We start from the raw sequence: 12,242 nt of genomic DNA, 5'->3' as shown, positions 1-12,242 counted from the left end.
CAAACTTCAACCTCGGTCGACTCCTTGTGTGTTTTTAGGGTATCCTTCAAATCAACATGGGTATAAATGCTTTGAGTTGTAATCTAGACAAATCATCATTAGCCGTCCCGTAATATTTGATGAGACACACTTTCCCGTTGCAAAAACCAGTACTCCTCAAACTCAATCTTATGAGTTTCGAGACGATGGACCATCTTCTTACCTGGTACATCATTTCACTACCTCTCATAACCCACAAGTTACACCTATTCCAGAAAGTGGTTCCGACGTGCCAAATGACCGGAAAAGCCATCCCCAGTAGACTCCTGGTCTTCCCCAGTCGGTTGTACCCATTCTATCTACTCCTTCCACTCTCAGTACAACTCTCTTCCTAGCCACATTCCGATCTCTCCCTCACGTCACCCCACGGGTCCTGTTACTCAGAGCCAACATGGGATTTAAAAGCCTAAGAAATCCTTTAACCTTCTTACATCAACATTTAAATCCCCCTACCTCGTACCCCTGTATCTGCTCTTCATGACCTGAATTGAAAAATGGCTATGGATGAATAATATAATGCTCTTATTGAAAATAAGACATGAGAGTTAGTACCCCATCCTTTAAATGTTAATGTAATTTGGTCTATGTGGATTTTGGCCCATAAAGAAAGATCTGATGGTTCATTGAGAGGCATAAAGCCCGTCTTGTAGGTGATGGTAAAACTCAACAGGTTGGTGTGGATTGTGGTGAGACGTTTAGTTTGATCGTCAAACTAGCAAAAATTAACACGGTTCTCAGTTTGGCTCTCTCTAAGGCCTGGCATATCCATCAACTTGATGTCAAAAATGCCTTCCTACATGGGGAACTTAAGGAGACAGTTTACATGTATCAACCTTTGGGTTATCAGGATCCGAATCATCCTAATGATATGTGTTTGCTGAAGAAATCTCTATATGGGCTCAAACAGGCTCCAAGGGCTTGGTATAAGAGATTTGCTAACTTTGTCCGTACTCTTGATTTTTATCAAAGTACTTCGGATCATTCGTTGTTTATTAATCGTCGAGGTGCTTTTATGGCTTACCTCTTATTGTATGTCGATGATATAATCTTGATTGTATCCTCGGATAAACTCTGTCAATCGATCATCTCTCGTCTTAGCTCGGAATTTGCTATGAAAGACTTGGGCCATTTGAGCTATTTTCTTGGCATTGCAGTTACTCGTCATGCCGATGGTTTATTTTTGTCACAAAAGAAATATGCTACATAGATCATTGAACGAGCAGGCATGTCATCGTGTAAGGCATCTTCTACTCCGGTGGATACAAATCTGAAGCTCGGTACTACTACGAGCAAATCATTTGAGAATCCCTCTCTTTATAGGAGTCTTGCCAGCGAACATCAGTACCTTATGTTCACAAGACCCGATATTACTAATGTCGTACAACAGGTATGCTTATTTATGCATGACCTAAGGAATGAACACTTTGCGCTACATCCAACGAGGTATGCTTATTTTAGTCTTCACATGTTTCCGTCCTCCAACTCAACCCTTATTTCGTATACTGATGTTGATTGGGGTGGATGCTCGGACACACGATGTACAACGTTGGATTACTGTGTCTTTTTGGGTGATAACTTGATCTTTTGGTCCTCTAAACATCAGGCTACCTTATCCCGTTTTAGTGTAGAGGCAGAATATTGAAGGGTAGCCAATGTGGTTTCAGAGTCATATTGGTTGTGAAATTTGTTGTTGGAACTTCATTGTCCTACACAACAGGCTACATTGGTGTATTGTGATAATGTGAGTGCCATATATCTTGCAGGTAATCCGGTTTAGCATCAATGTACTAAGCACATTAAAATGGATATACATTTTGTCCAGGAAAAGGTGGCTCGCGGCCAAGTTCGCGTGTTACATTTCCCCTTGCGTTATCAGATTGCAGACATATTCACCAAGGGTCTTCCTTTGGTGTTATTTGAGAACTTTCGGGACAGTCTTAGCATTCGACAACCTCCTTCTTTGACTGAGGGGGTGTGTTTGAACATATGATGAATATATAAATAGATTTATTACCTTTGTTAAGTGTATATTTAGTTCCTACTTATAGCTAGGTGTATATTTAGTTTCCTTAATTATAGTCTTGTATTGACTGTTTATAAACCATTTGATATTAATGAAATAGGAAGGGGATTAAACTCTTTTAAAATCATCAGCAAGAATACCCGCTTTGATTCGAGACTTTTCTTTTTTTTAATGACCAAGCTAACCACTACTTTTGGTACCTCAATAATGGCAAGATGAAATTTGATGGTGGCTTAACAGTTTCAGAAGGTGATTCCGCGTTCTAATTATCCAAGTCTAGATCTTGTGAATATTTGTTAAGAAGGAATTCATCCATTGTTTGTTCCAATAACTCTCATATCAAAATATTTCTTCTTTCCTTTTGTTTCCTCTTTCGATAGAATTTCCTTCTATCCATCATTTTCTTCAATCGATGATAATTTCTTTCGTCTGAGTTGAATGCAACTTGAGATACATGAAAACAATTATCAAATTACAAACAAATTCAAAAATGTAAACTTTCAAAATGATTCAAAAAATTCAAGATTTTAAAAAAAATTATAATACCTTTTTATAGTCGTTTTTTTAAAAATATAATTTTGAAATTTAGTTTATAAAAAAATCAGTTAGTGTTCATTTCCTCACAAAGAAAATCAGTTTATGTTATTTTCAACTAAACATTCACATGGAAAAGTTCTTTGCCAACCTACAAATTACAGTTTACCGCCATAAAAATCTCAACTAACAAAACTATTTTGACGTTACGGAAAAGGGTCAAAATTGTCCCTAAACTATGTAAAATAGACCACTTATATCCTTCGTTACATTTTGAGATCAAAAAATGTCCCTGTTGTTATCCTAACAGACCACAAATGCCCTCAAGAGTTAACACCCCAAATTTTTATTGTCGTGACAAGCCATGTCGGACTAATCCTTCCACCAAAGTGTTGTCAACTAGGATTCACTACAATAGAACTAGACCTTTAGTGGCGACAATCGCCACAAAAGCCCAAAAAAATGTCACTAAAATATTTTAACATTTAAATTCTAACTGCGTTTTTTTCTTCATTGTTTTTTAAAAAACAAAAATTATATCGATTAAGTAGGGATTTGAAGACGTTGTATGCTTTATTTTTATGTCATATATAAATTATAAAATGTTCAATGATGCATTATATAGTAGGATATTTGAATCGAAAAGTAATTTTGATGATTTTCCTAATAATATTGGATATTTTTTATATTGATTTTGCAAGTTATTTATTTCAGAAAATTAGGTTGCAATCAAAAATTAATTATCATATTTTTTTGTTGAAAAAATAGGTTTTGCTAGCGAATAGTTGTTGGAACTTTTAGTCGCCACTAAAAATCACTCATAAACTTTAGTGACAATATTTTATGATTTTGTGGTGACTTTGTTTCCACTTAAGGTCAAGTTCATTTGTAGTAATTCTTAGTTAGCAATGCTTAGGTGGAGGGATTAGTCCCATGTGACTTGCCACGTCACTAAAAATTTGGGATAACGGCGGGGGTATTTTTTATCCCAAAATGCAATGGAGGGTATAAGTAGTTTATTTCGCATAATTCAGGGACAATTTTAACCCTTTTCCTTTGATATTATAATGGCATGTACTGATCTAACTTCACGTACTCACTGACATGACAAATGAGCTGAAAGCTCGATTAGTATTGTTTTGTTTGCAAGTCGTTTGGTACATAGTTGGTTATAGTTATGTGGGTGAATTTATGTATCATTAATGAAAAGATTCAGTACACACACTGATAGAGTTGTAGAATGCAATTGCATACCAAAGCTTCTAATTTAGTGCTTGACTCGAATTCATTTCGATGAATTTTGTTCAATACGCTGGAGGAGCTAAACCCCTTGACAGTAGGTTCAGAATTAGTATCTCCGTTATTATTATTTGCAGTGAAGTCAAATGTGAGGGCCTTCGGTACATGAAGGGCATGCCATTCTCCTCATAGGAAATATGCGAAAATAGTTTTTCAGCAGAGTTCCATCCCGGACACTACACCAAATACAAAATGAGGATACAGTTTGTAATAAAAATATCCTTGCTTTCTTCTTACTTTTTTTCACTTGGTAATGACAAATTTTATGTGAAGAAAAAGAATGAAATATCAGAGAGATCCAATTGTTCTCGACATCTACGGAACAATGTCTTGTAGGTTTCATATTCACCAATATCCAAAGAGTCTCTCCTCCTTGTAACTTGAACCTGAAAAGAAGTAACAAGTAAGAAGATACTTTTTTCGAATTGAAGCACACAGAATTAGTGCAATACAGAACTTACATCTTTTTTTAGAGTACAAGATCAGCAATTCTTTCTTTTTTGTTACGTTTTAGCAATAATTTTTTGAAAATTATGTGCTTCAAAAACACCATCAACATCGAAATTACAAGTTCACAATTGAGATAAATCAAAATATCATAAAATATTTAATTATATATTATACAAGCATATTTTAATTATTTGAAGGTTAAATGCAAGTTCGCAAAAATTGTGGCCCTTCATTGAATTAAAATCAAATTAAATAGTAATGTTTAAATAACATAAATAGTGAGTAAACAGAAAACTCAACAATCAAATTTAACCCTCCACATACAATTCTCCCTAAATGTGTGAAACTAATTTATTTACCCATTACGTAATTTTGTAAGTAATTTCTTACACAAATGAGAGGTTGCACATTTTCACCTATTATCAGCATATGTAATGTAACTTACACATATGTTTTGCCTCTAAAATAACGATATGAATTACCTCAATTATTACTACTAATTATTTTAAATTTTTTTTCTTCTCACCTATTAATTGTTTTCACAACCTTCCACATTCCTTGCTATTTTACAATATTTAATTTATTTTCATTAAATGATTTATCGTAAATACTTCTGCACATGAACATTTTTTTGGATGTGTAACAATTTTTTGAGAAACTGAAAAGCTAGTCCAATTAAACTGACTTGATATATTTATTGTATACTATTAACATAAACTCATGAAAAGAACTCATATATATAGATTTGTGATGGGTTTCAATCCAAATTTCAACGTGTAGTAATTCATTTTTAAGGTGGATATTTGGATACCAGAAGAAGTGATTGTTGTAGCACTAAGAATTTTGACTAACTCAATTATTTCTAATTTTTTATTTTATCTTCTTTTTTCTACAAAGAACATATGGATTGTTAGCAAGTATGAAGACACTTTTGTTATCTTTATATTTTGCTACTTTTGTTCCTTGTTACATGTATTTCGCTGGATCTTCACGTGATTTCTTAGCATATTTTATTTCTAATTTTTTTGTCACCTTTAGCCTTAACCAATCAGGTCTCTAACTAAAACTTCGGGCTAGAAAAATGTTATCATTTCTATTAATTATTATAATAAAACTTTGTTCTATCAGAAAATACATTTATCATTAATTCTAATGATTTTATATAAATTAGCATGGGATACACGTGCAACATGCGTGTCCAACAATAGTACTAGAAAAGAAGAAGAAGATGTTTCAACTTTACTATATCAACAATATGATCATGTATATTACTAACTATTAACTTACTTTGTTCCACCAGAGAAAGTATCTAGTACATCTCTCCCTCAAACTCTCGCTAGCCACTCTCCCTCTCTCGCTCCATTCCTCTCACTTTTATACAAAAGAAAGTGTACAAAATGTGTTTTTGTTTGTATAAAACGAGAAAAAATTATATGCATACATATATTTCGTTCCTCTCTCCCTCGTCACTCTTCCAGATCTCGCTCCCCACCTCGCCTATATCGCTTATACAAACAGAAACGAAATGTATAAATTATTTTTCTATGTTGTATAAAGCGAGAGAAAATTGTATATACACTTGCAAATACATATATCTTCGTCCTATACACTTATAATTATATAATACAAATATTTCCCCTGCCCAATTTTTTTTGTCTTTCTCTCTTCTCGTTTATACATACACAAATTATACAATTGATTAATATACAACTGTTTTCTTTTATATATGTATAATGAATTATACGATTGGTTTCTTTGTATATGTATAGCGAATTATACATATTTATATTTGCTATGGAGCGCAATTATGCAAATTTTGCTATAGTACACAAATATGAATTTTGTGTTTGTTATATGTGAAAGTTGCTCTATTTAATAATTATACATTGTACCCCTACATAAACAATGATTTTTTGACAACTTAAGATTGGAAGACAGACGCCAGATATAAAATACGCATATCGACAATTTAAGAAGCATTTAAGTAATATATCTAAATGTCAAGCGCAATGTAAATAAAAAAAAGGTGAAATGTTATAGGAGAATTCATAAAAAATACTAATGTACATACACAAAAAGAGCAGTTGTCGATGGTTTTCACTTCATCATGGGTGAAATTGTGATGCTAAACATGTATTTTTAGTGGCAATTAACACTTTTTGTATGTGTCACTAAAAACTTTAGCGACATTGGATCTAATAACACTTAACTAATGTCGGTAAAGACTTTCAACACACAAAACAAATAAGGGGCTATCAGTATCACACAAAACTTAGGCTGCTATTGAAAAAATAATAATAACACAAAGCGGGAAAATGACATTAAATTGAAGCAACATCCAATGTGTAACCATCAATAATATCACACAATGACTAGGTCATAATTATTAATGAAGTTGATAAGGGTAGAGTTTAATTGGAAGACCCTTGGCAGGAACAGGCATTGGATCAATAATAATATTCTCATCATGAATAAGTTTGTTCCACTTGAACCTTTTGAGAAGATGGTGCATGAATACAAGTATTTCTAATCTTGCATACTCTTTTCCAGGACACATCCTAGGACCTCCTCCAAATGGCACAAATGTGTATGGGGCTGGTCCTGATCCTTCAAATCTTGATGGATCAAAATTTAGAGGCTCTCGAAAATATTCTGGATTTCTGTAAGTTGTATTTGAGTTCCAATATAGCTGCAATATATTATTAATTCACACATTAAATAATTTACATAACATTATTCTAGCTAGTTTGTGAAGTTCAGTATCTTTAATTAAAAAAATTGACTACTCCCTCTATCCCATATTAGATGGCATTTTACTAAACTTGTTTGTCCTGTATTACTACTGGAAAAAAAAAGTGTGAATTATATGGGGATTTTTTTGGGGATTACTATGAAAATACGCATGAAACTTATTTTCCTGCAAATTTTCATACTAATTCCAAGAAAATCCCCCCCCCCCCCCATGTAATTTACATTTTTCTTGTAGTGATTCTTACTTAATTGTCACCATTTTAGATTTCACGTTTCTTAAAAAACTATATAAGTTTATTATTATATCCTTATTTAGTGTTCTCATGAAGTTAAGTTTTCAATAAATAAATATGAATTAATTTACTATATATACACACACATAAAAAAGGATTACTTACTTAATTTTTCTATATTGATCAAAATGTATGTATACTATCAAGACTAATAATTTTCAACGAGTAAAATAGAAAAATTTATGTTATCCATGCATTGATTTTGTGAAATGACAAATGTAAAAGAACATCTGACATGCAAATCAGAACGAAGGGAGTACTTGATCACTTACTAAATTAATCAAGAGAGAATTAATTCTTTTTGCTTATTTTATCCCTACTATTAATATGATCTTCGAAAACTTAAACAAATTTTAAATAGCTATTTTTTAAAAATTAAACAAACCTACTGACCCGCCACCCTACCAAAGTGGAAAAAACTAATGGATATTTTTTATAAAAAAAATGATGGAAATAAATATAAAGTAGTGAAACACAAATTATGTTAACAACAATACCTCTTCCTTACTAACCCGCCACCCTACGGAAGTGGAAAAATTAAAGGGATCTTAGAGAAGTTAAGCAAAGGAAATTGGTCCCGGCGGGGCTCGAACCCGCGACCTTCGGCTCATAAGACCAACGCTCTAACCAACTGAGCTACGGGACCATGTTTTTAGAACTTGATGTAATTACTATAATATTTACAGTCTTCGTCTACTCCTTCTGCGTTCCTTTTTCATTTTTTTTCTGTGATTTATATTTGTTTTTTCTTTGTTTTAAAATATTATTATATGATAGGGGATAAATGAGAAGGGAATTACAAAGTGGAAATTAAACCACGCCAATATGGTGAAAGTTCAAACAATAAATGAATTAAGCTATTAAAATTTCTAGAGTTATTGTTATATTACTTATAATTTGTATTTTGTTTGTCGATCTTGTTTTCATAAGAATAAAATTATTTAATCTCTACATAACTAATAACTTCATAAAATCATACATAGATTCACTCATAACTAAACGTTGAATGCTACTAGTAGTTATATAACTCTAATCAGCTACCAAGCTATCCCATTATACACCTTTACTACAAATATTGAAAAATTTACAATTTGGTTTCATCATCTTCTTTACGTCTCTCTATGAATTCTCTAGGGTTCTTACCTAGATAATCAACATAACATGCACAACAAGTTCTAGTAGTTCATTCCAAAGAACAAATGAACAAGGATATACTGTAGATAATAGCACAGGAAACATACCACGTTGAAGAGTATATAGACAAGGAGATACTCCAATAACAGAAGTTAAACCTATGGAAAAGACCTATTACAAATAATTTACCAAACACAAATAATTTACATATATAGGAAGTTTACTAGAAACATAAATATAAAAACTTACATTATTTAGAACAGAGTGAAGTTTCCCTTTCGAAAAACCTGAAAAGCTTCCAAAATAACTTTACACAAACTTTGAAATCAAGAATTGAAAACTTTTTTATATCCAAACTTTATAATTTTAAAGAGGAAAAAGATTTGGCTTTTTGGGGGATTTTAGAATGTTGATGGTTGTGGATTCCTTCGGCTTTTTTCGCCTTCTGCTTTTCCTCTTCTGATAATGTCTTCTTATATACACACTTCTGGACTTCAAACTCCGGACTTCAAAATGAAAAAGAATCTTATCTTCTCCGTCGGGTACGTATTGGGCCCCATCGCACGTGAAATGATTCCTTCTTTCTACATTATTATCAGTCCTTTGTCTGAAGTATTGTCTGTCAATACTTATCTCTTACCTATAAATTAATTTTTTTAAAAAAATAAAGACGCGTCCCAACAGTTTTTTCACATGTGTGGTAGTGAGTAAAGTGGGACTCACATTTTTTGTTCGTGCATCCATCGCGGCGAGCGATATGACCCTGGATAATAGTAACCATATGGCGCGTAAAACATCTCTCGAAATATAGTATCCATCGCAGCATGTGATACGTCCCTTGAAATAGTACATACTCATTAATTTCTTATTCTCTCTCAATGGACACAAGACTTGTCACAACCATGTCTGAGAACAATACAAAAGAAATGTTCACATAAATAGTGAGGAGATGACCATTTTCATAATAACGCAGAATTCACAACAACACAATAATTCAACTAGCTTTTCAAACCATTCTCAACGCATCACACCCTAACAGTTAATCACATTGTCTTTTTACTACACCTTTTCATCACTAGAATTAATCAACATGGAAAATTCAACCCATGACCAAGGCTCATAAATACACGAATTTCATATACTTACCAAGGATTTAGAAATTCAATTGCCTCAAATAGTCGAACAATTACTCTGGGACTTGATCCTTCCCTTTTTGTGGTACTTCAAACTCAAAGCAATCTATTCACATCAATAATCACAATAAGATTTTGAAATTAACAACACTCATATTACTATAGGTCTAGCCTATACCCAAAAGCTCACTCAGATTATGATTAAGTTTTTAAATCTTGATTAAAATCAATAGGTCAAATCTCATATTTCTTAAATTTCAAGTCTAGAGTTAAATCATAATTTATCCAAACACTACAATCTAATATTTAATTACTTATTTCAATATATAAACACTTAATTCAGAATATGATAAAAAAAATTTATAATATTCAAACTGAAAGTCATTGGTCTGCCACCAGAAATCATATCGCAAGAGGATAAGAAGAAAAAAACTTAAGACTACGTAGCACTAGACATTTATAATTCATAAAGCTTCATCATCTGATTTATCCAAAGTCTTGTCATTATTACATAATCATTAACTTTCAATTTCCTTGTCAATAATCATGTTAATATTACCCACTACTATTCTCTACCCTAGGTTTTTAGGGAACTACTTTTCATTGTTTCCTAACTTATTAATATAATCATGTGTATTGCACATCCTAATAACTACTATTATATATGCAGAATCAAAAGGTCTGTACCTGAAGTGTGAAGTTCTTTTCTTGTGGCGCCAAGTTGTGCTTCTCTATCAAATTGTGGACTAAAATATTAAGCCTAATTAACTTATTCTTACAAAAAAGTTAAACTTAGGGTATTAAATCAATTTGGACTTGAGACATTAAATATCTACTAAAAAACTTATTATTTAATAAATACCACTAACAAAATATCTGAAGTTACCAAATAGTTTTAAAATTTTCAAACCAACTTCCTCCCCTAATTCGAAATAACTTGGGTAACTATCAAGAGGGGTGAAACGATAATTTCATAGAAGTTTTCAAAAATAATTTTTTTGAATCATTATATTATCCACCACTAAAAATCATGTTCATCCTCAAACATAAGGAAGAAGAAAAAAGAATAACCAACGTAGCCTACCAGTCAATGTTCATCTCTGTAAGTGAGCTCCTCCTTAAGACCATTCCATCAATATCAACTATTTAGAGCCAAAAATTTCCCCTAAATTAGGTGCTAAATATAACGATTTATTCCCCTAATTCATTTTTTGATCCGTAAAACTTAGATTCTTGGTTAAATATTGTTGGAGAAGGGTTTTGGACAGAATTGGATAGTAGGAAAAAGCCCTAACCGCATCTTAGGATCATAATTTGGGTCTTGGGTTATTGGATTTGTCATAATATGGGTAAATTAACTCTTAATTATTGATCCCCATATTGAATTATTTGTTTATCGACCTAGAACAAGCGAAAAGAATCTGTAAAGGGAAGAGTTAAGTTTCGTAGGAAGATTCAAGTTTTGTTCTGTAACGACCTGTTTAGTCATTTTGAGCAGCAGATTTTATTTCTGGAAAAACAGGCTGAGACGACGGAACCCACGACGGACCGTCATGAGCACGATGGACCGTCGAGGGGTCTCGTTTCAAAACACTTAGAAATTCTGAAAAATGGGTACTGAAATCGACTCTCTGAACTTCGTAACGGAATAGCAGGACGGACCATCACAGGCGTAACGGACCGTCACAGACTCTTCAGAGAATTGAGTCTCTGAACTCTGTGACGGAGCAGCAGGACGGACCGTCGCAGGCACGACGGCCCATCACAGGCTGCGTAATCCCAGGCGAGGTCGGATTTCTTTAAATGTTTAAGGGACGTTTTGGACTATTCCTGCTTTAATTATAAAGTTAGTGGGTTAATGTTAATAAGTCTAACTACTTGGGGGTTAAAAGAGGTAACCTTAAGTTAATTAGTGGGTTATTATTGCCATCTTTTATTCTTAATTATATGCTAATTAGGGTAAAAGAAAGAGGGTTTGAATAAAGAAAATAGAAAGAACAATAAGAGAGAGAGAGGATCGATCGAGAAGGGGAAAACACAAAGCTTTGGGAAATTTGCTTGCTTGATCACTAATCTTCGGTGGAGGTAGGTTATGGTTTTTATACTATTCGTAGTTAACTCTTAATAGCAAATGATATGTGTTGGGTGTATTGTAAGTCTTCTATATGCTTAATTGTATGCTTGCATGAATGTGATTATATAATTGTGATGAAATAAGCATGATGAAGCTATTGAATCCTAAATCTTGAAAACCCCTTGTTAATGATGATGCCTTGGTATGCCTTGGTTTTAAACATACTGATCTCTGTCGATCCCTTCGGTTGTTTGCTCCTTGTCTTGATGTCTCTGGTTGATTTCCCGATTTCCCGACTCTTGATAGATAAGAAAATATCTTATGCCAAAACAGATGAAATATAAAAGGGAAATTTTTAAGAGAAACAAGAAATTTTTTTAAGAAATAGTATCTTGAAAAAGTCACTGCCAAGTCATGTCGTGTAAGGCTTAACGAGTTTCTTTGAGTCCGACGCTTGTTGAATGAATTTCAGAGGCATTCTGGACATGTAGGGAAGAACCATGACGAAATTT

At 32.9% G+C, this 12,242-nt stretch overlaps 1 long non-coding RNA gene, 1 other non-coding gene and 1 pseudogene across 2 annotated transcripts; 1 reads left to right on the top strand and 2 right to left on the bottom strand.

The window, feature by feature from the left end:
* The first annotated feature begins 533 nt into the window (after nucleotides 1-533).
* On the top strand, nucleotides 534-1,681 carry LOC112941877 (uncharacterized mitochondrial protein AtMg00810-like; annotated as a pseudogene).
* A 4,962-nt stretch (nucleotides 1,682-6,643) lies between these two features.
* On the bottom strand, nucleotides 6,644-8,955 carry LOC101254815 (uncharacterized). The gene is made up of 2 exons (XR_742438.4): nucleotides 8,773-8,955; nucleotides 6,644-7,034 (listed from the first exon to the last, which is right to left on the bottom strand). It is a non-coding gene; the product is annotated as an uncharacterized lncRNA (long non-coding RNA).
* TRNAI-UAU (transfer RNA isoleucine (anticodon UAU)) lies at nucleotides 7,962-8,035 on the bottom strand. The gene has a single exon. It is a non-coding gene; the product is annotated as a tRNA-Ile (tRNA).
* Nucleotides 8,956-12,242: the final 3,287 nt, after the last annotated feature.

The sequence above is a fragment of the Solanum lycopersicum genome, chromosome 7, assembly GCF_036512215.1.
Source record: "Solanum lycopersicum chromosome 7, SLM_r2.1".
NCBI lineage: Eukaryota > Viridiplantae > Streptophyta > Magnoliopsida > Solanales > Solanaceae > Solanum > Solanum lycopersicum.
The sequence above is the reverse complement of the archived record's forward strand: the minus strand, read 5'-3'. Positions and strand labels throughout refer to the sequence as shown.